The sequence below is a fragment of the Brachyhypopomus gauderio genome, unplaced genomic scaffold (genome assembly GCF_052324685.1).
Source record: "Brachyhypopomus gauderio isolate BG-103 unplaced genomic scaffold, BGAUD_0.2 sc57, whole genome shotgun sequence".
Classification (NCBI taxonomy): Eukaryota; Metazoa; Chordata; class Actinopteri; order Gymnotiformes; family Hypopomidae; genus Brachyhypopomus; species Brachyhypopomus gauderio.
In genome coordinates, this window is record NW_027506880.1 from 1,502,849 (window position 1) to 1,530,801 (window position 27,953).

Below are 27,953 nucleotides of genomic sequence, written 5' to 3' on the forward strand. Positions count from 1 at the left end.
TGCTCATTTCAGTCATTTATTGACTAATTCCAGATATTTTAGATAGTGTAAACCTACTGGACAAAATTAATCCAGATTTTTCCTGATATACCAATATTTAACCTTCTGAATTATTTGTTATAATTGAAAATACATGAATTCATTTTATTGTTCATGTTTTCTGTGTTTGTGTATACAGTATATCCAAATACATTACATATGATGTAATTAGACTATAATTGAAAGAAAAATAAAGATTAAGAAAAAACCAAAAACAAAGCCTCAACATTGAAATATTGAATTAAAACCCTACAGCTCATGTGATGCTGAGGCTGTGTGAACAGAGGGAGCAATGTGCGAGGGTGGCAGCAGCTTTAAGAGTGAAACTGAGCACTTTTAAGAGTGAAACTCTGAGCAGTATGTGCACAAATAACAACTCGTAGCATGCAAGTTCTTTAGCAAATACATAGTTCAGTCTCTCAAGGTGCCAGGAAGAAGCAGCTCCATCTGTGTTTCCTTGCTGAAGGTTTCACAACACTGGTGACTTGGAGGAGGGCAGCTGGGGCAGCTGAGGCTCCGGCTTGGAGCCCAAGGAAGGAAGTGAGCCAGTCCCAGCCAATCCAGCCAGTCCTTGCCCTGTCCTGTTGTGGGGATCAAGGCATGGCACCCAGGAACCCATCTTCATTAATGTGCCTGTGTCATGGTACGACCTCTGACTTTTCCCTTTGTGCATATCCATGTATTTGGACTCAGATTTGTAGGTGTTTGTTTCTGTGTGTGCTTTCTTGTGTTTCTTTTGTTTTTGTGCTTTTTATTGCTGTTATGCTATATGCAAATAAAAGTGTAGACCACATTGCTGTCATCTTGGCTTCCTGCATCTCCCTCGTCAACATCACAGATTAATGTCTTTTTTCCTGTTTGCATACATAAATTTTTTTATATATACTTACATTTTTTTTATTAATATTTTAAATCAGTGCCATCAAGTTCAGCATGTTAATAGGACGCAGATGGACACTTAATCTGAATCCTGTTTGTTGGAATGATAGTAGAAACTGTTGTGTTCTTGAGATGGTACAGGCTACAACAATCCTGTATCCCACTTCTGTTCTGCCAAAGCAAGAGCACAACACAACAATGTAACTTATTTGATTACACACACACGCGCGCACACACACACACACATGTGCACACACACACACGTGCACACACACGTGCGCACACACACACACTACTCCCAGGATAATACATAGTTTGTGGTCATCACTGACTCACTGAAAAACTAGACAATTTGGAACGTTTGGGACCACATCAAACACCTGGAGTTGAAAAGGACTGTTAGCAGACAAATAGAATAAAGAAAAGAGACATTTAATGGCAGAGCAAGTGTTCAACTCATAGGAGGCGAGAGGTCCCCCTTTTGTTTGGTTTGAAAGTTGAAATCATCAGAACTGCTAGTTTAATTAACCGAGGAGTGTTCATGTGTAGTTTGAATGCAGACCTGCAGCCCCAGTCTCTTGGGTGGTTCCTGCGTGTTTTCAGCACTTGTTATCTGTGGCTGGCCTACTATTGCAGCTCATTTACCCTGGGGAAGCTCTCAAACAGCACAGGAGCTATACATTATTTACCAATGTTTTATGCATTGATGTCATTAAAGTTGACAGGACTTTTGCTGGAAAAATGTAGTAATATTGTGAAAAACACACATACATACACATTCTGAAACAGACACATCTGAGATTTGATGAGATATCTGAAATCTGAAAGGATAAAAATGACAGGGAATAATTTATTTTAAACATCATATTTCTGACAAAACCTGATGAGTAGTATATTGGCTACTGTAAAATGATTATTTTAAATATTTATGGCCGGTTATTCATATATAACATATGTAGTCTCACATACAGTAGTCTCAGCGTCTCCAGCAAAGCCTTTGTTAAGTGGAAAAGAGTTTTAATCAGTTCTCAAGAGATATGAATGAGTTGTGCAAGAAAATGTCTGAAATCTCAAATTGGAACTGAAAATAACTTTTCTGTAGAAGATACAGAAAAGCTGAATAAAATATGGGTCTGGAAATGCTTTCCTGTGGAGAACCAACTGTTGTAGTTCCTGTGCAAATGACATTGTTCATTAATGAATACTTTGACCTTAAAAACATCAGCTAAGGCAGATTGGCAATAAACGTAGAAATCAGTGATGACTCAGCAGGTATTACACCTTCAGCTAATACCTAGAACATGGCAGAACATGAATGATATGAATGGTTTTGAAAGATCAACAACACTTGAACAGCATTACACATCATTAACCACTTATATGGTTTAGGTGGCAGTGAAAGTACAAAAGCTGGCAGAAAACATACACAGGCAGGATCTGAGAGTCAACAAGTGCAGCGCTTGTCTGGGAACGAGACCAAGAGCTCATGTCACAAGGGCGTGAAGATCAGTGAGCAGACACCTGACCTGAGGAAGAATGTTTAGGACAGAAGGTGCAGCTCCGGCAATATAATCCTAAATCAGCTGTCCGTCTAATCCCTGTATATGTAATCTCAGAGAAGCCATTATTGCATTACACCTGAATTACACACATGCTTGAACTACACAGATGATTTACGTAGATGCTCTCGAGTGCAAATGAAAGCAAAACTACTGTACAGATGACTAAAACCATACCTGGATGGGCATTGTTGTTGCAGTGGAGGACAGGATTCTAATGCTTAGCCATGACCTCATACACTAATGGGTCATCTGTGGTGGATGGAAATGTGAGGAATGCAGGCCCCACTGTGGGCTACATATATTTGTCAAAGTGTCATCTATCTTCATATCTCTAGCTAAGTATAATTTCTTTATTTCTGCCAGAGTGTCATATTTCTGCCAAAGTATCTCCAACTGTGGATCCATTGTTATTAGGCAAAATCTTGATAAATACTATACAAACTTACCCATTATGTATCAGCTGCTCTGGGAAAGGTTGCTGAAGGGGGACACACCTTGATCTACACTTTGGGAAGGTCACGTACAGACACTGTTCATCTCTGTAAGACTTTGTTTGGTTTATTCTGTGTTTGCTTCTTATCTTCTTGATTGCGAGGTTAGGACCAGGCCTTATTTCAAAGCTGTTGTTTTGACTTCTCCTTGCAGGGCTCATGGTGGTCATGAAGGGCTTTATGAAAAGTAAACACTGGTGTTTTGGGATTTAGAATGCTATGTCCATGGTTGGCATGAAGGGTGCAATGTTTGAGGAGACTGAGAACTTGAAATTAATGTGTAGGTTTGTGTAAGTTCGAACCCGGGACCCTTCGGTCACAAGACCAGTTCCCTAACCACCAGGCCATGACTGCCCCAGTTCCATACTATATACACATACAACATCAAAAGCTTATTTTCCAATGAGTTCAGAAAGCTAAGTACAGATAAAGAATGTCTAGGAGACTGATGACCACAATGCACATAATGAAGTTAGAATTAGGCAATTTAAGTCCAAATAGCCACTTCAATGTAGATGTGGAACCTCCCAGTTTGACTACTGGGACCATCAGTTCATCAGGCAGGACTGAGGCATTTTAGTAGCAATGCACATAAATAAAACAAAAAAATATAGTTTAGATTTGTGAAGTCCACACAAACGGTCCACATACGGTAGACATGCTAGTGATTAGCATGTAGCTCCAGAAAGATTTTCTGTAGCACCATAACGAAAAGGGAGATCTAGTCAGTGACCACAGTCCCAAAGGCCTCTGAGACATTACATTTCACTCACATCACAAACTTGAGGGAATGCATAAAGTGGTTGGACAACAGCATCAACATCTCAGTTTTCCATGAAAACGTTATAACTGGCCCCCCCCAAGCTCTGCCCCTTTACAGAAGGCTAACAAAACCCTTCTCTGGAGTGTAAAAATATGTAAGATGTACACTAACTGGCCACTTTATTAGGTACACCTGTCCAACTGCTCATTAACGCAAATGCCTAATCAGTCAATCACATGACAGCAACTCAATGCATTTAGGCATGTAGACATGGCCAAGACAATCTCCTGCAGTTCAAACCGAGCATCAGAATGGAGTGATGGCATGATGGCACAAACGTGGCATGGTTGTTGGTGCCAGATGAGTTGGTCTGAGTATTTTAGAAACTGCTGATCTAGGACCATCTCTAGGGTTTACAGAGAATGGTCCAAAAGAGAGAAAATATCCAGTGAGATCTCACCAGATCTCAATCCAATAGATCACTTTTGGGATGTGGTGAAACGGGAGATTTGCATCATGGATGTGCAGCCGAAAAATCTGCAGCAACTGCGTGATGCTATCATGTCAATATGGACCAGACTCTCTGAGGATTGTTTCCAGTACCTTGTTGAATCTATGCCACAAAGGATTAAGGCAGTTCTGAAGGTAAAAGGGGGTCCAACCCGGTACTAGCAACATGAACCTAATAAAGTGGCCGATGAGTGTATTTCATGCGTATTCCTCTGCAGTCTTCTGCGATGTGCTTATGTGCAGCAGTGTGGGACATTGAAGGGTTAAAATGTTCGTTGCAGAAACCAATCTTAGGTTATAGTTTTTATTGAACCAAGATGGTGCCATACTAGTGGCCGCCAACTGCAACAGCTCCAGTGTTAAGAGACTTTATTTCTATCTCATATTAGGTTTTTCTACATTTTCTTGGTTTTTGAAGAAGAGTGGAGAGATTTCAGACATGCTGAACAACAGATTGTGCAATCCTGAACATGTTACTGTGAAGGAGTGTCGCTACTGCCCTAAAGCTGAACTGTTAGCTGTTAGCCTATGTCCTTATTATCTGCTGAGAGAGTTCACGGATCAGAACAACATCTTCATATTCAACACTTCTGAACATCTCACACTGCAAGGTTTAGCAACAGACTTATTCAGCTCCGCTGTAGTACAGAATGGTACAGAAGATTGTTTGGACCAACAGTGATCACACTCTTCTCTGTGTCAGGACATTTTTGAGTATTCTGTTTGGTAATATACACTATTATAAATAATACCACTACCATTGTTTTCTGCATTGACCATGTATACAGATGAAGCCTGTATACATTGCTGACTAATTGTTTACATCAAATTGACCTGTTATAACTTGTTTAATCATGTAAGTTTTTTACCTGTGTTATATAGTTTGTGTGTTTTATTTGGCGGTGTAACACAGTGCCATCTTTCTGTACCTCAGGGATTAATAAAATCTATCTATCTATCTATCTATCTATCTATCTATCTATCTATCTATCTATCTATCTAGTTTTCATTTTTGTTTGTAGTCATTTTTGCAAGAACCAGCTTGGAGAGAGTTGAGCGATCCTGAGTGCTCTTTTAACTGGTGTCTAGTGAGACTGGAGTCAAGACCTGGCAAGAAGCTGTTGTGCAGCATGTGAAATGGCAGACATGCCAAACTTTATCCTGTAGAGAGAGGGCACGAGGCTTTGTGTGTTGGACACACAACATTGCTGTAGGTAAAGGCTAGACCGTCATGTGCTGGTTTTGCTTTTTGGTACACTTTTCGTTGTGCTCGCATGCATGTGTTTAAGACACATCTAGCTATTAGATGCACCTAAATATCAACTGGTGCAAAGTTGTGCTCACACAAACAGTGAGAGTGTGGGATTGAGTCTGCTGTATGCCATCAGTGGAGAAAGTGTCCGACGGAGATCCTGTGGTGTTGGTGTCCAAAGACTGCTCCTTTGTGCTCAGCAGTTACTGCTTCAGCAACACGGTGGCTTGGTGGTTAGCACATCTGCCTCTCAGCACTGGGGTCTTGGGTTCAAGTCCTTATCTGAGTGGAGTTTCCATGTTCTGTCTGTGTGGGTCTCCTCTGGGGTCTCTGGTTTCCTCCCACAGTCCAAAGACATGGGGGTTAGGTAAATTGGTAGTCCCTGACAAATTCTTCCTGAGTGTGTCTGTGTCTCTTCATGTTCAATAAAAAGCTGTTGTCTCAGTGTATGTGCTTGTATGCCTAGTGGTGGATGGTGGTCTGTCCTCTTTCCCCTGTTCCTGCACCCCATTCAGTTCCCCAGGGGGCTGTGGATTTTGGTAGAGAGTTTTTTTCTGCTGCTTCTTGCCGGTGTGTGATTGGTTGTGTAAGAATTGTACCTGTGTTAAAATTGTAAAGCGACCTTGGGTATCATGAAAGGCAGTGGCGTGCACAGACATTTTGGGGGGCAAGTGCTCGGGGGGGGGGGGGGGGGGGGGGGGTGAAGGGCACTTTTTAGCGCACATGAAACACTTCATTATAAAAAAATTACAAGCACATGTTGAATGAAATTTGACATTTTATTTGTAACATTCTCTAAACGTGAGTTTTCAATGGAGAAAAGTCACGCAGCGAACTGATAAAATTAAAAATTCATATCCAATATTAACTATAGGCCTACACCGTCATGTCATTCAGTTAACTTCTGTTTACCCTCCACTGACTGCAGGCATTGTTGCATATATTTAGCAATTAGTACATCAATATAGGCCTACAATTAAGACAGTAAAAAGACCAAAAAGTAAGAAGTTATAGGCTACTGAATGCAGATGGGCATTTTTCACTGGTAGGCCTAATGGGGAACTTCCCGTTTCTTCTTTCACAAATGAATGTGTTATTTTATGTTGCCTAACAAAAACCTATACAACAGAAGAGGTTCAGCTTAACACATAGATTTGCAAACTCTACCTTAATTATTTGTATGTGGTCGTCCTCACGTTATCTTTCATTGATTTGGGCTGGAGCGACTAGTTTATCAGGTGACCAGTCGGCTAAAAATGCTTAGTAGTTTGGTGCTGTATGAGACATTTTACAGCACAAAAAAATGATTTCACGTTGGGCTTAGAGGGCAAACGGTACGATTTGACTTGATGTGTATGTGATCTGGCTGGTGGGGACGGGAGAAGAAGTCTATCTGTGACCGTGCGTGCTGTGCTGAAGACGCTTTCTTCCACTCGCTGAACTGAACTGCTGCTGCAGCGCATCTGGTGTTAAAGGAAGAGAGAGGTTGGGTGTGTGTGAGGTGGTGGCTCATTTCAGGGCATTGTTTTTAATAGCTCAGGTTTCCAAAAGATAATTTCAAACCGACCTCATTAAAATGATAAAAAAAAAAACCCGAAGTTTCAAAAGGGCACTTTCGATGATAAAGGGCAGAGTTGGTGGTGCTTTAGCACCACCTGATGTCTATGTGTGCACGCCACTGATGAAAGGTGCTATATAAATTGAACATTCATTCATGTAGCCTGCTATTCAGATGACATAATCTCAACAGCACAGGGTGCGGAGCAGCCCTAGTGCCTTAGAGGTCACTTCCCTGAGCCCTCCACTGAGGTTCCCTTTTTCACTGAAGAGATGAAGTCCTTGGAGGAGAGCAGTTTTGAGTGGGAGGGAGGGGGGCCTCCAGGCCAGAAGGGGTAAGGAGGAGATGGAGACTGAGGAGGAGGTTGAGACTGCAGAGCCTCCTCCCCCCGAGAACGAGCCTAAGGCCCGAACGCACCCTGGAAGGGTGTGTGCCTTCAAGCTCAAGGGCAGCTTGGGCAAAAGAGCTAGGAGCCACCAGGAGAAAGGCTGGTAGTTTTGTGAATGGTACTGAAAAACTATCAAGATTTAGTTGAATATTAGATCAATTTGCTTCTTGCAGCTATGGATATAACCCAGACACAGATTAGAGTTAATCAGTGGGGAACCGTCAGGGCCCTCTACGCCCTCTCAGAGGGCCTAAAATATTCTTAAAACATTATATATATAATTATCCAATTTTATTTTATCTACTTACAGTTTTACAATCGACATCTAAACAATTACAAAAATATAAGCAAATAAATTATTCAACCGTGTTTATTCAATCTGTGTTGGAAGGTGAGGGGTTAAGTGGAAGCCTGTGAGCCTGTGTCTCCCCCTATCAGGACTGTGATGCCCGCTGGGCCTGGCAGGGCCTGGCAGTTATAATTCAGCACAATACTAGTTTCAAATGACAGTAAAATTGACCAATCATATCTTCCCTCTTAGTGGGCGGGCTTAAATGTATGATAATTTCCGCCCGCTGTGGCAATGCTAGCTGTCGTTAGCCTACCGCCGCTAGCTAGTTTCGATTCAGTCCTTTGACGGCCTTATTTACATATTCCGCTTCCGAGAACCACGGAGCTGTGAAACCTTATTTTGTTTGGAAGCTTATTTTGCTTAACAAGTTATCTAGTACAAATGTTATTGTTTATTGCATTTCTAAAGCTATACTGTCGTCTCAGAAAAAAATAAATTGGGGGGAGGGTGGGGGTTAGCGGGCTCAGGTTTAATGGTCATGGTTCGCTACTGGAGTTAATTGTAGTAAACATAGGCACTATACCAGTAGTTGCCTGAGTAAATGAGGTGGAACTGGATCAAGTCTACATGAGGAAGATTTCATAGAATTTATGAGAGAAATAATCTCCTGAAGTCAAATAGGGGAACAGAATTCTATTTGTTTATCTGAGCTAACCAGGCAGTGGCAATGTGACGCGCAGGCAGGGCGAAGGATGAGACACTGAATCCTTGCGTAACAGACCGTCACTTTTAATCTTAAACACAGATTGCGCAATAGCGCACGAGGAACAATCAAACATGTACACAGAAACGTGTAGACTTAGACAACGACGAGCACAGGACACTGCGCGAGCACACATTAAATAGACAGACCACATTTGACCCATGTGATTACGAGACGATTCACAGGTGAGACACATTATTCACACAGCATAGCCATCACCGCGGAGTTCCGCTGACGCAGACAGAGCACGTGGACAACGTTTACACACGCCCAAATGGGAGGGGCCGGGGTCCTCAACGTGACAGGCAAAAATTTTATTTGCAGATTAACAGAATCTATTTCAATTAATTCAATATAATTAATTAGTTTTTTTCTGCAATTTTGTCTAATCTAATCTTGTTGCAATGCTGCAGGACAAGGGATTCAATTTCAGTGTGATGTTCTGAATCTAGGAGTGTTTTTTATTTTGTCTATTTTTGATGCTAAGTATAATGATTTTGCCACAGTGAGGGCATGCTTATATTCATTGAGGCTAGTTTTTCATTGTCATGTTTTCTGTCTCAAACCAACCACTATCAAACTACATTCCTCTGGCTCATTCTCAATTTTCTGAATACTAACATCACCTGTTTCTTTGTTATGTAATATATCATGTGCCTGTTAGAATCTGCAAAGTCATGTCCTAGTGTTCCTACGTGACTGTGGGCATATTTTTTTTACTTACTGGTCTGGGTTGTTCCCTTCCTCATCCTTTGGTTTATATCTTTTTGCATGTTAGTGTTAGAGAGTGACACTCCCTTAGAAGTGGACACTGTGACAGACTGTGAACATTGTGTCACTGAGGGAGGTGGAATAATAGTAATAATAATAATAATAATAATAATAGTCTTTATTTGTATAGCACCTTTCATACATACATGCAACTCAAAGTGCTTTACAGAATAAAAAAACAAAAATAAAAAAATAAAAAAGAAACATTAAAAGGAAGCAAAGATAAGACGACAAAAGTCCCTCGGTTTCTCTTTCACAAGCCTGCATCTCTGGCTCTTGCTCTCCCTGTCTGCTGCTGCTGTCTTCACCTACAGAGGGACACGGAGGCTACAGCAGCGAACATGTCTGTGATTTTTACACATTTTGTAGCATCTACATCGAGACTCTTCAATTTCTTCGCGCGTAACTTCTCCGCACCCCCTTTCTGCCGCTTCTGTTGCTCCATGCTGCCTCTCCTTTAACAACGCGCTAAACACTGAATGTAGCGGGAGTTACAAAGGACCACACAGAGAAAGGGTGGGGCCGCTTTTGTCTATATCCTGATTGGTTCAGTCCACTGTCTATATTGAAGATGGGCTAATGGGCCGCCCCCTCTAAATTGTGGGCCAGTCTCTTAGGGAAAAAAAAGGGAAGAAAAAAAAATCCATCGGCCCCTGAGGACTGTCGGCCCACCGGGCAAATGCCCGGTACGCCAGATTACCAGTCCAGCCCTGGCTCTAATATTATATAATTATAATAATAATATGTTTATTTTATATAGCGCCTTTCACAAACCCAAGGTCGCTGAACACATGAAAGGGGAAAAATACAGGGCTTAGAAAGAGCGGCAATATCGAGAAAAGAGGAAAGTCTTGAGTTGAATTTTGAAAGTAGAGAGAGAATCAGAGGAGCGAATAGAGGGAGGTAACAAATTCCAGAGGGTGGGGGCCACAACACTGAATGATCTGCCACCCATAGTAGAGAGTCTGTGTCGTGGGACGGAGAGCAAAAGGTTAGAGGACCTGAGCTGACGTGATGAGATATGAAGGTGGAGAATGTTGGAGAGATAGGAGGGTGAAAGACCTTGCAGAGATTTGAATGTTAGGAGTAGGATTTTATAGTGGATGCGTTCTGAGATAGGAAGCCAGTGTAACTGATGGAGGATAGGAGTGATGTGATCAGATTTTTTTGTGGACATTAGAACTCTGGCTGCAGAATTTTGTATCTGTTGTAGGGGGCGAAGTGATTTAGCAGGTAGACCATAAAGCAGGGAGTTACAGTAATCTAGTCTGGAAGTAATGAATGCATGTACCAGGGTTTCGGCATCTTTTAGTGAAAGTATGGGGCGGAGCCTTGCAATTTTGCGTAGATGGAAAAAAGCAGATTTATGGATAGAATTTATGTGTGGGATGAAAGTGAGAGAGGAGTCAAATGAAACGTCAAGGTTTCGCACAACAGAAGACTGGGTAACTGGGATGTTATCAACAGATTGGCTACAGTTTGAGAGGGTAGAGATGGCTGACTTGGTGCCGATGATCATGAATTCAGTTTTAGTAGGATTTAGTTTGAGGAAGTTATTGTTTAACCAGTGAGTTATCTCCTGGATACAGGACAGCAGTGTGGTAGGAGGGAAAGAGTCAGAAGGGTGGAGATCCAGATACAGCTGTGTGTCATCCGCATAAAAGTGTTAGTTGATGTCAAAGGAGTGGATAATGTTACCAAGAGGAAGTAAGTATGTAATGAATAGTAGGGGACCAAGAACGGAACCCTGTGGCACTCCCTGGGTGACTGGGACAGAAATGGATTTGTGCTTTCCTATACTGACAAACTGAGATCTGTTAGTAAGGTAGGATGAAAACCAAGAGAGCACAGTGCCAGACAAACCAATACTGGAGAGACGTGAGAGGAGTATTTTGTGATTAACTATCAAAAGCAGCAGTTAAATCAAGGAGAAGAATGACAGATGCACGCCAGATGAGTCAGAGGACAGGAGCAGGTTATTCAAAACACTGAGAAGAGCAGTCTCAGTGCTATGTAAGGGACGAAATCCAGACTGGAACGTCTCAAAGAGATTATTGGTGGTGAGAAAAGCCTGTAACTGTATGGTGACAGCTCTTTCAAGAACTTTAGAAATAAAAGGTAAATTGGAAATCGGTCTGTAGGATTGTACGTCAGAACTATCAAGAGAAGGTTTTTTAATAACAGGAGTAATAGCAGCCGTTTTAAGAGAACAGGGAACATAACCAGTGGAGAGAGAGAGATTAATGATATGTGTTATAGGAGTACTTATGTCCGAAAGACAGAGCTTTAGGAGTGATGTTGGGGCGGGGTCAAGTTGACTGGATGAGGGTTTGGACTTAGAAATTATTTTGGCAGTGTTGCTGATGGAAACCGGAGAGAAATGAGAAAACAGAGTGTTAATAGGACTGGGAGGAGAGAAAGAGAAGTCAGGGGAGGGTGAGCTAGGAAAACCTTTGTTAATGGAGGTAAATTTGTCTTGGAAATGATTGAGAAAAGAAGTACAAATTTCAGGATAAGACTGTATGAGTAGGAGGGCAAGAAATTTTGTTGACAATAGAGAAGAGATGTTTAGGGTCATGTCTGGAGCCATGTATAAGGTTGGAGTAGTACAGAGAACGGGCAGATTCTAGTGCAGATTTGTAGGTGAGCATATGTTCAGTAAAGGCCATAGCGTGAACATGAAGACCTGTTTTTTTATAGAGACGCTCAAGGCGCCTGCCGGTCGATTTCAGTGTGTGTAGTTCAGGGGTAAACCAGGGAGAGGTGTGTGTGGATGGTACAGTCCTCGTCTTAAGTGGAGCGAGTGTATTGAGGATGGCAGAGACAGAATCATTATACAAAGAGACAGCATCCTCAACGTTAGATGTGTTACAAATGGAAGGGAAAGAAGAAGATTTGAGATGTTTGGAGAAGGCGAGAGAATATGATATGGCCCTGATTGTGCGTGGGAAAATCTACATGTTGAATTAAATCAAAACATTTGAGCAGAGATAAAAATTCAGTAGATAAAGATGAAACAGTGTCCATATGGATATTAAAGTCTCCAAGTAGGACCAGAGATGGAGACTTGGAGCTGGCGATGGTAAGCAGTTCACCAAGTTCAGATAAAAAGTCAGCAGTGGACAGTTTAGGTGGGCGATATATATACAGTAAAATCACAGTGGATAAGCCAGACACCTTTAAAGCCATATATTCCAAAGCAGAGACTTCATGTAGTTTAAGCAGAGTTAGTCTCACCTTCTCGTTGAAAATGACAGCTAACCTGCCACCTCTACCTGTTAGTCTAGGCGAACAAAAGTATGTAAATCCAGGAGGAGAAGCTTCATTTAGAAGCATAAAATCCCCCTGTGTCTGCCAAGTCTCAGTGAGAAACAGCATATCCAGTTGCTTATGTTCAATTAAGTCGTTTAGTAGAGTAGCTTTGTTTGTGAGCGAATGTTAAATAAAGCAAGATTAAAAAGACCAGATGAATCGGAGGATTGGGATGAGATATTTGCTTGTGGGACAGGACGCAAAACACTAATGTCGACTTCGCGGCTGTGTTTAGGTTTATATTTCCTGTAGCCACGGCCATTTGTCCAAACAGCTGGGATACTGGCTGATGGCTGGAGCAGCCTAGGTCGAGTTTTACTTGATCGGTGTATGTAGCGCGGTCGGCGATTAAGTCCGACAGAGCGGCAGTAGTTGTATATATCCGAGTCCAGACGGTAATGCGAGCGGAGAGAGCGCAGATCGTTGCATGTATATACAATTCTACAATCTTGCCCATCCGTCCCATGGAAAGCTGAGACCACATCCCCAGATCCAATAAAGCAGACGACTAGAAGCAGAAACACGGCAGGATTCATAGTCTACAGCCGAAACTCAAGTTCCCAACACAGCAATGAGGTGAGGGAGCCAGCACAGAAGCCGGATTGAAGACAGGGTGATCCGAACACAGCAGATCTCAAAAGATTCAAGTCCACCGATTGGAAATAGGCAGTAGTAGTTATTGCAATGTAATATAACCATAGGTTTGTATCAGGAGAAAGAAAAGAAAGTAAGAAAGAAAGTGAGACCGGGAGGAAGTGGCAGCCAGACGCGCACAGCGTTCTCCAACTCGGAAGAGATCGACCACCATATTAAGCGTCATGACTGTTTTAAAAGCCTTAACCTAGCCACTAGGGTACACACACCAGTGTATTTTAGTGTCGGTCCCAAGCCCAGATAAATAGGGAGGGTTGCATCAGGAAGGGCATCCGGTGTAAAAACTGCGTCAAACCAAATGATGCGTGTGTAAACAATTCCATACCGGATCGTTCGAGGCCCGGGTTAACAACGACCGCCACTGGTGCTGTTGTCCAACAGGGCATTAGCAGAAATTGGACTACTGTTGGGACAAGGAGGAGGAGGAGAGGGGGGAAGAGGGTTCTGAAGCTGAAGGAGAGCAGGCAGAGCAGGAAGGTGGAGGTTAGAGTTGGTACGTTGAATGTGGGCTCTATGACAGGTAAAGGGAGAGAGCTAGCTGATGCAATGGAGAGGAGGAAGATAAATATACTGTGTGTACAGGAGACCAAGTAGAAGGGGAGCAAGGTCAGGAGCATTGGTGGTGGCTTCAAACTATTCTATCATGGTGTAGACAGGAAGAGAAATGGAGCGGGGGTAATCCTGAAGTATGAGTTTAGTAAGAGTGTAGTGGAGGTAAATCGAGTAAGTGACAGGATGTTCTGTGTAAAGTAAGAGATTGATGGGGGTGATGATGAATGTCATCAATGCTTATGCTCCTCAGATAGGTTGTGATGTGGAGGAGAAAGAAGAATACTGGAGAGAGTTAGATGAAGTTGTTTTGCAGGTTCCTAAAGAAGACAGAGTGGTTATTGGAGCAGATTTAAATGGGCATGTTGGTGGAGGGAACAGTGGTGATGAGGTGGTGTTGGGTAGATATGGTGTTAAAGAAAGGAATGACAAATGGTGGTAGATTTTGCTAAAAGGATAAAGATGGCTGTAGTTAACACTTACTTTAAGAAAAAGGAAGAGCACAGGGTAACGTATAACAGTGGGGGTAGATCCACAGATGTCGACTATATCCTCTGTAGGAGAAGAAACCTGAAAGAGGTTAGTGATTGTAAGGTGTTACCAGGGGAGAGTGTAGCTAAACAGCACCGGATGGTAGGATGTAGGATGTAGGATGGTTTTGGTGAGAGCGGAACCTAAGATCAGGTGGTGGAAGTTAAAGGATGAGGAATGTGGGGTAAAATTCAGAGATGAGGTGAGGCAGGTACTGGGTAATGGTGGTGGTGTTCTGGATACCTGGGATGAGACTTCAAATGCAGTAAGGAATGTGGCTAGGAAGGTACTTGGTGTGACCTCAGGACAGAGGAAGATAGACAAGGAGTCGTGGTGGTGGAATGAGGAAGTTCAGGAAAGTTTGAGAGGAAAGCGGTTGGCTAAAAAGAATTGGGATTTTCAGTGAGATGAAGAAAGTAGACAGAGGTACAAGGAGAGGTGTCGTAAGGCAAAGAGAGCAGTGGCAGAAGCTAAAGAGAAGGCATATAGCAAGCTGTATGAGAAGTTGGACACTATGGAAGGGGAAAGGGATTTGTACAGATTGGCCAGACAGAGAAACCGTGATGGGCAGGATGTACAGCAGGTTAGGATGATAAAGGATAAAGATGGAAATGTGTTGTCTGGTGAGGAGAGTGTCTTGGGAAGGTGGAAGGAGTATTTTGAGGAACAGATGAATCAAGAGAATGAAAGGGAAAGAAGGTTAGAAGAGGTAGAGGTTGTGAATCAGAAAGTGCCCCAGGTGAGCAAGGAGGAAGTTAGGGCTGCAATTCGGAGAATGAAGTGTGGTAAGGCAGTTGGACCATATAATATTCCAGTGGAGGCATGTAAATGTTTGGGAGAGACAGCAGTGGAGTTTTTGACTGGGTTATTTAACAGAATCTTGGAAGGTCAGAAGATGCCTGAGGAGAGGAGACGAAGCATAATGGTGCCGATTTTCAAGAATAAGGGCGAAGTTCAGAGCTGTAGTAATTGCAGGGGAATAAAGTTGATCAGTCACAGCCTGAAAATCTGGGAAAGAGTAGTGGAAGCTAGGCTTAGAGGAGAGGTAGAGATCTGTGAGCAGCAGTATGGTTTCATGCCAGCTAAGTGCACCACAGATGCTATGTTTGCTTTGAGAGTGTTAATGAAGAAGTATAGGGAAAGACAGAAGGAGTTACATTGTGTGTTTGTTGACTTAGAGAAAGCTTATGATAGAGTACCGAGACAGGAGCTATGGTATTGTATGATGAAGTCAGGAGTAGCAGAAAAGTATGTGAGAGTGGTGCAGGATATCTGACAGTGTGACAGCAGTAAGATGTGCGGTAGGAATGACAGACGGGTTTAAAGTGGGGGTTGGACTACATCAGGGATCAGCCTGGAGTCCCTTCCTGTTCACAATTGTCATGGACAGACTGACGGACGAGGTTAGGCAGGAGTCCCCTTAGACTATGACGTTTGCTGATAACATTGTGATCTGTAGTGAGAGTAGGGAGCAAGTGGAGGTGAGCTTGGAAAGATGGAGATATGCTTTGGAGAGCAGGGGAATGAAAGTGAGCAGGAGTAAAACAGAGTACATGTGTATGTATGAGAGGGCAGACGATGGACAGGTCCAGCTACAAGGAGTTGATTTGGTGAAGGTTGACGAGTTTACCTACTTAGGGTCGAGGGTACAGAGCAGTGGGGAACTGTCAGGGCCCTTTACGCCCTCTCAGAGGGCCTAAAATATTCTTAAAACATTATATATATAATTATCCCATTTTATTTTATCTACTTACAGTTTTACAATCGACATCTAAACAATTACAAAAATATAAGCAAATAAATTATTCAACCGTGTCTATTCAATCTGTGTTGGAAGGTGAGGGGTTAAGTGGAAGCCTGTGAGCCTGTGTCTCCCCCTATCAAAACTGTTCGTTTACAGAGGGCCTGGCAGTTATAATTCAGCACAATACCAGTTTCAAATGACAGTAAAATTGACCAATCATATCTTCCCTCTTAGTGGGCGGCCTTAACTGTATGATCATTTCCGCCTGCTCTGGCGACGCTAGCTGACGTTAGCCTACCGCCACTAGCTAGTTTCGATTCAATCCTTTGACGTCCTCGTTTACATATTCCGCTTTCGAGAACCACGGAGATGTGAACCTTATTTTGTTTGGAAACTTATTTTGCTTAACAAGTTATCTAGTACAAATGTTATTGTTCATTGCTTTTCTAAAGCTATACTGTCATCTCGGTTTTTTCTTTATTATTTAATGCAGTTTATTAGGAGAGGAAAAAAAAATTCGGGGTGGGGGGGGGGTGTAGCGGGCCCAGGTTTAATGGTCACGGTTCGCTACTGGTACAGAGTAATGGAGGAAGTGCAGGCAGGGTGGTGTGGATGGCATAAAGTGTCTGGGGTGATCTGTGATAGAAGGGTGTCGGCTAGAATGAAAGGAAAGATCTATAGGACAGTAGTGAGACCTGCTATGTTGTATGGACTGGAGACAGTGGCACTGACAAAGAGACAGGTGAGGGAGATGGAGGTGTCTGAGATGAAGATGTTGAGATTCTCATTTGGAGTGACGAGGAAGGATAGGATCAGAAATTAGTTTATTAGAGGATCAGCACATGTAGCATGTTTTGGAGATAAAGTTAGAGAAGCGAGATTGAGATGGTTTGGACATGTACAGAGGAGGGAGGAGAGGTATATTGGTAGGAGGGTCTTGAGGATGGAACTTCCAGGCAAGAGGAGGAGAGGTAGACCTAAGAGGAGGTTAATGGATGCAGTGGTAGAGGATATGAGAATGGCTGGTGTGTCAGTGGAGGACACTCATAACAGGGCCAGATGGAGGAGTTTGATCCGCTGTGGCAACCCCTAAACGGGAATTGCCAAAAGAAGAAGAAGAAGAAGACTGTTTTAAAAGTCTTAGTATAATTACTTCACTGACAGACTGGTGGGAATTCCTTAAATTAACTCGGTCCCCACTCATCCCATGCAAACTAACACCCATTTGGAACAATCCAGAAATTTGTCAGAATAAGAAAGTACTATGTTTCACATCATGGCATGATAAGGGAATAAAAAATTTAGAACATGTTATTAAAGATGGTAACTGTCACATTTCAGGAACTTATATCAGAATATGGAATAAACAACAGTAGATTTCTTGAATATCAACAATTGAAATCCATCATTCAACAGAGATTCAACCGCAATCAATTGAATTTAAAAATATCAGCATGGGTAACTGAATTTTTTAATTTATACACTCCTAAATTATCATCAAAACTGTATAAATTATTGCTGAAATTTGATGACTCAATCTCCCTCCCAATAGCCAAATGGGAAGATCTTTCCCATCTTTCCCATCTTTAATCCAGATCAAACCTTTTGCACAGATATATGTACAAATATCTTCAAAATAAGTAAAAGCCCCAACTTACACAATACAAAGTTCTTCATAGAACACACTATACAGGACAAAGGATGTTCCAAATGGGTCTAGCACAGTCAAACATATGCACCCACTGTACAGGCAATGTAATTGATAACTATATGCATGCTATATGGGACTGTAGGCCTGTTCAGGAATTCTGGCAGAAGGTATGTGTAGACTTGTCCACATGGTTTGAATGATCCATCCCAACATCCCCCAGACTGTGCATCCTAGGAGACGTCAGTGAACTGGCTATGGGGGGGGGGGGGCTCAGGGGGCGCTGCCTCTGGGCTCTGGGGTGTGGGGCCCGGGGTGTGGAGGGAGCAGGTGCTGGCCCTTAGCGGGGTGGCTGGTCTCCCCTACGGGACTAGGTGGCGGGACCTGGGCCCGGTGCCTGGGACCACCCGACCCCGGGCTGGGGGCCTGCCCGTGCGGGGGGATCTGTGCCACTGCGTGTGCACCGCTGGGTGGGGTGGGTCGGTCAGCCTTGTGTCGGGCATTCGGTGGAATGACCCTTATACAGAATTGTTATCTTCTGATCTGTACATAAAAACAAAGTTGTCCTCCAAAGTTGGGGGGGTGGGGGGTGGAGGTGGGCCACGAAAAATAATTAAATAAAAAATTTACAATCTCCTGTGCCCTGTTCATTCAGCAGTGGTATTTGTGACCTATAAAAATCACCCTTATTCTCAAAAACCACTAGTACCTTCTCCTCTTCTCAGGCACCCTGTCACTTTATAAGATCATGTAAAGGGTTAAGAACTCCACTGCCATCTCTACTAAACACCTCCATTCCTCCACAGTTATATCATCTGGACCAATCACCTTTCCAATCTTTATCTTCTTCATAGCCCTTTGAATTTGTTGATCCACCTAGCGTCCTGATTTGAAATCCCCACATCATCTGACTTCCTCTCTCTTGTTTTCCTCATTCATCAAAGTGTCTACTTTCCTTACCTCCCTGCCTATTCCACTTATTCTTTGCCAATGTCTTCCTTTATGTATGCTCCTGGACTTCCAAGTCTTCTGTTCTTCTTTCCTTTGCTGATTTCACATGCCAAGTACATTCCTAGTTGCCTCCTTTACACTTCTGCAGTAGTTGCCCAGTCATCCAGCAACTCTACCAGTCAGTGCATGTCCGAACCCCTCCCTGTCCTAACACCTCCCTGTCCTAACTCTTCCCTGAATTTGTCACAGAAGTTCTCCTTCTGCAGTTTTAATGTTTTGATCCTTGGCCCTTCAACCATTTCTCCTCCCATCTACACCATGATAGGACAGTTTGAACCCACCCCAAGGTTCCTGGCCTTGCTTCTTTGCCACCTGGGCTCTCACATTATCCACCTTCATTTCCTCTATCATAGCATCCTGGTCTCATCAGGGTGCCATAATTTGACTCTCACCTCCACCCTCTTGCCCTTCCCTTTCTCTCTCTTACTCCAGACATGCCTTTCCCTCTCTTTGTCCCTCATACAAATAATCTCATTCACACCCTGCTGCCCAGCAGTGCCAATTAGGTTGTTGGAACCTGGGCCTGGACCAAACTGGTATGGGGATTACGTTTCCATTTCCATTTTTTGGTTTGTTAAAACATGAATTCCACTTATCTTCTACCAGAGAAACAGACCCACACACACAAACACACACACACACACACACACACACACACACACACACACACACACCTGGCCGCCCTTAGCAAAAATAAGTCTATTCAAGTGTACTACGAGTATACTTTTTTTACTAGAAATGTTCCAAATTAGTCCAAAAAAGTATAAAATTAGTATACTCTCTAGTCCACTTAAAGTATATGGTCTGTATATATATACTTGCTATACTTATACTGAAGTATACTTAATAAAATGAACTTTAAGTATACTACCTTTTTGCTAAGGGTACAACAGTGTACATCTGAGCAGCTACTGTAACCACAAAAATGTATGCCTTTTCACTGACTCACTGAAGATCTAGAGAACTAGATATGTATTGGGCCACATCTAACAACTAGTGTTACAAAAAGGGTTCTTAACAGACAAAGGATATGAATAAAAGAGACATTTAACAGCAGACAAAGTGCACAACTAATAGGCCTCTTTTGTCTTTGTTCAGCCTGGATATTGAAATAATCCTTTCACAATATACAGTAGATAATCAGAATTATTAAATCAAAATTCGGTTTTCCCTTACAACCCGGTTTCCCTTACAACCAAGCAGGAGCAAACCTAAATCTACTTGTTCAATCAGCTGGTATCAAACTTATGAAACCTTAGGGTCATGGAGTCTTTTTTCCTGTTTGCATACATTTATTATTTTATATATACTTTTACTTTTTTATTTAATATTTTAAATCAGTGCCATTAAAGTTCAATATGTTTAAAGAAGAATTCTAAATGCAGATGGACATTTAATCTGAAAGCAGTTAATGCTGTTTTTTGGAATCCTGATTGTTGAAACTGTTGTTGTGTTCTTGAGATGGTACAGGCTACAACTTGGGCTCAAAGCTGTATCCCACTTCTGTTCTGCCAATGCGATCACAGCACAGCAATGGAACTTATTTGATTACAATGCACGCACACACGAGGTCTCTAGCTTATAGACATGAGAGAGGATAGATCTGAGCAGTTACTCCCAGGATAATACATAGTTTGTGGTCATCACTGACTCACTGAAAAACTAGACAATTTGGAACATTTGGGACCACATCAAACATTATTAGTTTAATTGTTTATTTACTTTTTTATTTATTTTGAATTGGTTGAATAATTGGGCAAGTCCAAGAAATTAGTCATTGATTCTACAGCAAATGTTTTGTTTACTGTTCTGTGCCCTTCTGAGGAAATATGAACAAGATGAGTACAAAAATGCCCTAAATCTCAAATAGGCACTGGAACTTAGTTTTTACTAGAAGATACAGAAGAGCTCAACCTGGAATTTGCTTTTCTATGGGGTGTCAACTGAAGTTGTTCTTGCATAATAATGAGTAAATGTAAGTAATTTAATACATTTAATAAAGTAAATTTGTGAATATTTTTATACAAAAACTAAAGCACCATCATTTTGGCAACAACATTAGAAATAAATATCAGTACTGAGTGAAAAGGTATTAGACCTTTATCCAATTTGAAGAACATGGCACAAAAGGGAACGATGGCTAATGAAAATGGCTCAGTTTCCAAAGAAACACTTCCGATAGTGCTGCACTTCACCACTGAAATGGTTTAGGTACCAGCCAAAGTAAACCAAGAACTGTCAGCAAACATGTATAGGCGTGACTTCCATCTCGAGTCATCAAGGGCAACACAGTTGTCTGACGATGACAACAAGGGATGTCAAAAGGGTATCAAGATCAGTGAGCTGATGCCTGAAGAAGAATGTGTAGGGTGCACCGCAGCCATCATGGGGGTAACAGATGGAGCTCCACCGATAATAATCTAGAAGAGGCTTCCCAGCAATCTGGTTACATCAGAAAAGCCTTTACAATGCCATACAATGGCAGCAAAAGTGTTTATTGGACACTGTAGTTGACTGATCTTGCAGTGCCCCTAAACAGACTTGATGCTCTAATGAGAGCAAATCTACAGATTATTAAAATCATAATTGGCCAGCCATTGTTGTGGCCACGGAGGACAGAACTCCAATGTTTAGCTCTGATCTTGGAAGGTCAGCAATAAAGGGCCAGCTGTGGTCTACACATTTCACATCACAAGTGTCCTCTGTTGCACTGAAGTATAATGTCTCTACATTCTTCTGCCAGAGTGTTAAATTTCTGTGAATCTGCATTCTTTGTTTACCAGGCCTAACACTGATACTTAACTTCACTTTGCCTCTTAATAAGTATGAACTGCCCTGGGGGAACCTGTTGAAAGTGGACACACCTTGATTTATACCTTAGGAACATCCTGTACATGCATTGTTCATCTCTACATGAATTTGGTTGGTTTATTTTGTGTTTGCTTTTTTTAGAGGTTAGGACTACTTATTACAAAACCACTGTTGTTTGGATTGCTCCTTGCAAGGCTCATGGTGGTCAATGAGTGTTTTAGAAAAATTAACCTTTATTGTTTTAAGATATATAAAGTTATGTCTGTGGTATGTATGGGGGTCATAGTGGACCTGAAAATAAACGTTGTAAATGAATGTGTAATGTGTTTTATGTACAACAAACCCTTTTTCTCCAATGAGTTCAAGAAACTACATACAGCTACCATATGTCTACCTGCATGGCAACCACAATTTCTACAAAAGGACCGAGTGAACATATAAGGTGGTTAGGACTGTCAAATGCAGATACATTTGTTGTAGACTGTGGACAATAATAAACGACATGTTTAAATGTAACAAGCAGACCACCTGCTCCCAAACTAGCTAAGTAACTTTTACTCAAAAATTTGAAACACAAAGTTGTTTTTATCATCCATCTCTTCCCCACCCCTGCTCGTAGTTATACCACACCTTAACTACACTATTTATTCTCCACTCCTCAGGACCAACACCCCCTTCTCCGTCAATTACTGAACATCAATGGTACAGTATGTTAGGATGACTTCCCACCCTTTAGACCCAGTCTAAACTATCTAATGATTACCATTTTGTACTGTATGTTCACATAAGACCATTAGGCATTACAAGGGTTATATCTCCAGTGGTGGACAGTAACAAAGTAAATGTCAGTTGTTACTGTACTTAAGTAAATGTTTTTGTGTTTCTTTACTTTAGTTGAGTATTTCAATTTTTGTAACTTTTTACTTTTACTTTCATTACTTAAGTATATTTGAAGGTCAATACTGTACTTTGACTCAAGTAGAGGACAAAAGGGACAACTTCTACTTGTACTGGAGTAGTACTGTTTACCTAGGGGATCTGTACTTTAATTGAAGTACATAGTTTGTGTACTTTGTCCACCACTGTATATCTCACAGAGGGGCAGCTAGGTATATATGTATATGACCACAGGCAGGTAACGGGGAAGCTGGGGTCATTTGTATATGACCACAGGCAGATAAAGGGGCAGCCAAGGGCCTTGAAAAAATGGTTTGCTAAAGAGCTACAAGTGTGGGATCATATCTCAGGTATGGACATTGTTTTCTGTAGTGATTAGGGCATTGTGTGCAGGCCATGTGCAGGCATCTTAAAAGTTATTTAATGCACATTGTAGGTTGGCAGTAGCTGTGGATGACATGCAGATGTCGTACTAGGAATGTTTTGGAGGTAGATTAATGCTAAGTGTTAATGGAGGGTGGGAGAATTCAACTAGTGCAGCATGAGCTGTGAAAGCATTACATCGTATGCAGTGAAGTTACATCTAATGTTAGGCCTTGTGTATGCTGAACAGAGCCGGAGTGGTTAATCGGGAGATTCGGGAGGATTCCCGATGGGCCGGCTCATGTCAATCTCTAGTTTGGGCCGATTGGGAGGGAAAAATAATTTTGGGCCGGATTTGGGCATGAAACTCCCAGGCTGAAAAAGGAGCCCACTCTGGCCCTGATGCTGAACATGATGAGTGAACACCTGAGGGTGTCTTTTCATCAGTATGTGTCACTTTTCGGTTTGTGTTTTGACTTAGGTCATTCAGTTTTTACTTATGTTGTATTAGGTAGCTATGATACAGGGTTCTTTTGTGTGAGTTAGTTTGTTTTCTGTTTTTGTTTTTTTGTATGTGAGAATATAGTTTAAGTCTTTGTGAAATACCTCCATTAGTCATAGCTAGGACTTAACACATTACCTGAGGCTGCTATAGTGGAGGTGGTTCCCATGGTGATGTGATTGTGAAGTTTGGCAGCTTAGCCTATTTCCAGTGTAGTTGGAGTGTAACAAGTGGTCAACTTATATGTTCTTTTTTCTTTCCTTTTCATATTTTTTCAAGTTTTTTTTTTCTGTGCCACTGGACGAGCTCTAATTGCACATCACAATACTACTCATTAGCTTAAGTGATTAGTGTGTGGCACCTGGTTTCATTGAGCCTGGAGTACATAGTCCTCTGAAGCATTTCACATGTGAGTTTTGCTTTGGTTCTATTATCAGTCCTAGCAGCTATGGTAGTTGAGCAGATCATGTGCTATGAATTACACTAATAGCACCTTTGAAGGATCCCAGTGATGTTTTATATCCATCGCTCAACCATCCAGCATACTCAACCACACAGAGTACCATCCAACACTGAGCATGCATTCACACACATTTTGGTCTTTGAAAGTTATTTCTTCTTTTTGAGTAATAGAGCCTAGGTAGAAGATGACACCAAATCCTGGTTTCAGTGTGCATGTTATTTTGGTGAATTATGCCTTGGTGCAGAGTGAACTCTTCTAGCCATGATGGGTGTAAGTGTACAATGAGTATGAATTCAGGTATGAGCAAATGACAGGTGCCGCTGGAATGCAGCACCGTATAAATTGCAGCAGAAGTTCGGGTGGAAAGTGCAATTCTAGGCATTAAGGTGGGATTATTTTTCTAAACTAAGTTTATGTATCAGAATTTCAGTAGCCCTGGCAAATATCTGCAAAATACCACTGCTGTCTTCCTCAATTGGTGTTCGCTGTCATGAGCTTGGTGTTAACGTTGATAATGTAGAAAACTGCAAATGTTCAGTGAGGTAATTCTTTCATTGAATGAGATTACCAATATTAAAACTTGGTTTTAATAACTTTTTTCATCGCAGTATGACAAACCTGAACAATGACCAGAGGTATGACATATGCTCTATATTTAGCTGTAGTGTGCATGTATAAGCAATGATTTATTGATTAGAATGAAGATTTAATCAGTGTAGCATGCCGTTTTGTTAGTGTCTCAGAAGACTTTTATCCGATCACTCCTGATGGACTTTTTAATTTCTTGCTGTAGCTACACAGGTTTGTGGCATACTTAAGACCTGGAGAAGCAGCAAACTGTTTGCAAATGAACATACTAGAATGTAGCATGTTCCTCGATATTTTTCTGATACATAGTGTGTTTATGTGTGTTTAGAATCAGGTTCATGGTTTGTCTCAAGTACTTTGATTTTATGACCATTATTTGTTTTGAAAGCAGGTCTGTTAATCTGTTGATGTAATAGCTTTTGGTAGAAGAATGAACATGATTCATGACCATGAATCTGAAGGAGCAAAGCTTCATACTTTTTTTTACCTAATACTGGTGGTCCTTATCACTTTCCAGAACAAAGTCAACAAATGTTATAGTACAGTGCAAATATGGTATTATACAAATATGATAATGTACAGTGCAAGTGTTTTAGGGAGACAGAAAAATGTAGCAAGAAGTAAGTGCTTTTAAAGGGTTTATTTTTGTCAATTAACAAAATGCAAAGTTAACTATAACAAAAGAGAAATCTAAATCAAATCAATATTTGGTGTGACCGCCCTTTGCTTTCAAACCCCATTAATTCTTCTATGTATACTTACATAAAGTCAGGGATTTTGCAGGATTAAAGGATTCGGTTATATGATTAACCAGTTATACCAAATAGGTGATTAATGATAATCATTTTCAGATGCTAATGTCATTGTCATTAACTGAAAAAGAAACAGCTGTGTATGAGGGCTAAAACTGGGCCAGGAACAGGCAAACTCTGCTGCAAAGGTGAGGTTGTGTCATAGGTTAAACATGGTGAGACTACACAACAACCAGACACGAGGTAGTAGATACTGCAGCAGCAAGGCCTCTGCCAGGCACAGGTTTCAAAGCACACTGGCAGTCTAAGATGTGCTGTACAAGGTCTTTAGAAGACTGCAAATTGAGAAAATGCTCAGTACATCTTCTACTCTACAGAACAATAACGAAAAACCTCATGGCTGCACTGGTATGAATGCTGCTCATTGGAGCTGTCAGGCAATCCAAAGGTGTTTGCCTGCAGCAACATAATTTGGCCAATAGAATCTGCACCTAAAGAGAACCAAAGTTATGCAGGGTAGTCTTGGCTATTAGCCTCAGTTTCTATGGCTAATTTTTCCTTTGGAAGGTTCTTACGTGACCACAGAATACCATCCCTAATCATGAATCCCCACTGCATTCCTAATCATTAAGCCCCAGTGCATCAAGAGGTGCCCCTGCCATCATCTGCTTATCCTCTGTAGGCACCTCACCCTTTGCTGCATAATACAGCACCAGTCACTGAATCTGCTGCTCGTCTTGCCCCCACTTAATTTCATGAAAATAACTTTTGTTTCACAAAGTTTGTATCAAAACTGAATATCAGAAGTTTGATGGTGCATTCTGCAATGCAACGGTCATAGAGTTCACCTCAAACACAAATCTTGTGGCTTTTCTGACCTCTCAGTATTGGGTTGTGTTTTTTTGCATGACGACTGAAAAGGCTTTGGATCAATCAGTGCTATCTAACATTGCTGTTTTTGTAGGTCCATAATTGGATAGCATGCTAAGATAAACCTTTTGCCTTCTTAATCACAGAAGCCTAGTAGTTCTGAAAAGTGCAGCTGTTGGCTTATACCGCAGACAAAACCTGCTCCACGATATGTTTCATGACCCATGGCCTTCAGGACTCTAAAATGCATCACTCTAACAGGACAAGATCCTCTTTACAAATGAGCTGGAACACAAGCCACAACCAACACAAACAATATCAGTTTGGTTTCAGACTCAAGCAAAGCTTTAGATGGTTTATCCAGAACTTGTCAGTGATTGTCGTGACTGAGAGCTTGACATGTCAAGGTCATTTACTAGGACCAGCAGGTGGTGAGTCCTTAACATTTTGTGTGGCAATTGCATGGACACGGGGGTTTGCTGACAACCCACGGTTGCCACAGTGATGCATGGTTGCACAGTGAACCCGACGTTAACTGCTTGGCTCTAGAGTTAGGGTTAGGGTGCTGGCAAAATACTGCTGCAATAGTTTGGAGCCCAGTTTTCCCACACTGATGACTAGTGAACTCTGGCCTATCAAGCTGCTTGTTCTGCACTAATAGATGGCTTAGCTTAGCTTCCAACTGAGCTAACCTACTGAATTGCTCCTATTGGCTTGTAGTCAAAGGTTTGTTTGCCATAGGGCTCAGGTATTGGGCTTTGTTGTGTTTGATGTGCATGAACCTGATTAACTGCTTTCTTCATCTAGGACTGTATTAGAAGCCTCATAATCTCTTGAGCCCAACAGCAGTTCAGCCCGAGTTCCATAAATGACTGTAGCTTTGACTTCAATGGTGCTATCTTGTAATGGATGTTTTCATTATTCAACCCCTACAAAGCTGTAGAATCAGCTTTAAATCATGCTTTACGAAGGCCTAATCTTTATTCTGGGAAATCCTCAGCAGCAAGCATAGTTACCTCCTGCATTATAGCATAAGAACAAGGTGACTCAACTAGGTTTCTGTCTTCGCTCATAAAAGTTTATGAGGCAGTCTACAGACATCTAAATGTCACTGTATTCAGATATCAGCTCATTACACGCTGGCAGTTGTCTCATGGGCATGTATGTGCAATACTGTGGTGCATCAGCTGTGCATTACTTTGTCTCCAATTTGTACAAAACTATACAATACTTTTTGTATGGATTTATACATCACCTAGTGGTCCTACTTATAATGGCCTTATAGTAACCAGGTGCCACAATGATACTCACAGTAATTGACAGGTTCTCTAAAGCCTGAAGAATGATCTGTGATGAGGTCAGAAGAACCTGTCTCATCCCCATTACTGCAGAGATTCTGTGATGTGATTAATTGATTGGCATTGCTGCATGTTTTATGAATCTTATTGTGAAAGGGGAAATGTATGTGCACGTGGGGAATGTATACTTACCTTTGTTGGAAATGCAAGGGAGTGCGGGCGCCCCTCAGGGCTTCTTTTATGCAGGCCAGAAGAGCCCATAGCCGGGGTAGCTGAAGCATCCTTGGAAAAGAGTACATGAAGGTAAATAATACAAAATGGATGTCCATGTAAATATTGTTTGAAGGTACCTGTGTTGTGTATGTGGTATTATTTGTCATATGTGTGCGTTTATGTTAAAGCCATTTTATTGCATACCCCTATGAACGCACCCCAGTCGGTAATTGGTTTGGTCCAATTAGGCAGAGGGTGGGGTTATGGGTATATAGGGACAGAGTGCAGTGAGAAGAAGGAGAATTGGTTTGGTTGAGGTTGGTTTGGGTTCCAGAGTGTGTCCGTACTGGCTGCAGTAAGTCAGTGAGAAAGAGGTTGCTTTAACGTGCTATGGTACAGTTTAAATCTCTGCTGATAACCCCAGGATTTTTTACTTTTGTTTGTTTTCTTTTTGTTTACAAGTTTTTGTTTTCTTTTGT

The 27,953-nt window shown here is 41.7% G+C and overlaps 1 long non-coding RNA gene across 2 annotated transcripts; it reads right to left on the reverse strand.

Moving 5' to 3' along the window:
* Positions 1–2: 2 nt before the first annotated feature.
* LOC143488940 (uncharacterized) lies at positions 3–27,555 on the reverse strand. Of its 2 annotated transcripts, none has more exons than XR_013124591.1 (2): positions 27,454–27,555; positions 3–1,089 (listed from the first exon to the last, which is right to left on the reverse strand). It is a non-coding gene; the product is annotated as an uncharacterized LOC143488940 (long non-coding RNA). The 2 variants fall into 2 exon arrangements; XR_013124592.1 differs by lacking the exon at positions 27,454–27,555 and adding an exon at positions 1,481–1,618.
* Between the last annotated feature and the right edge of the window lie 398 nt (positions 27,556–27,953).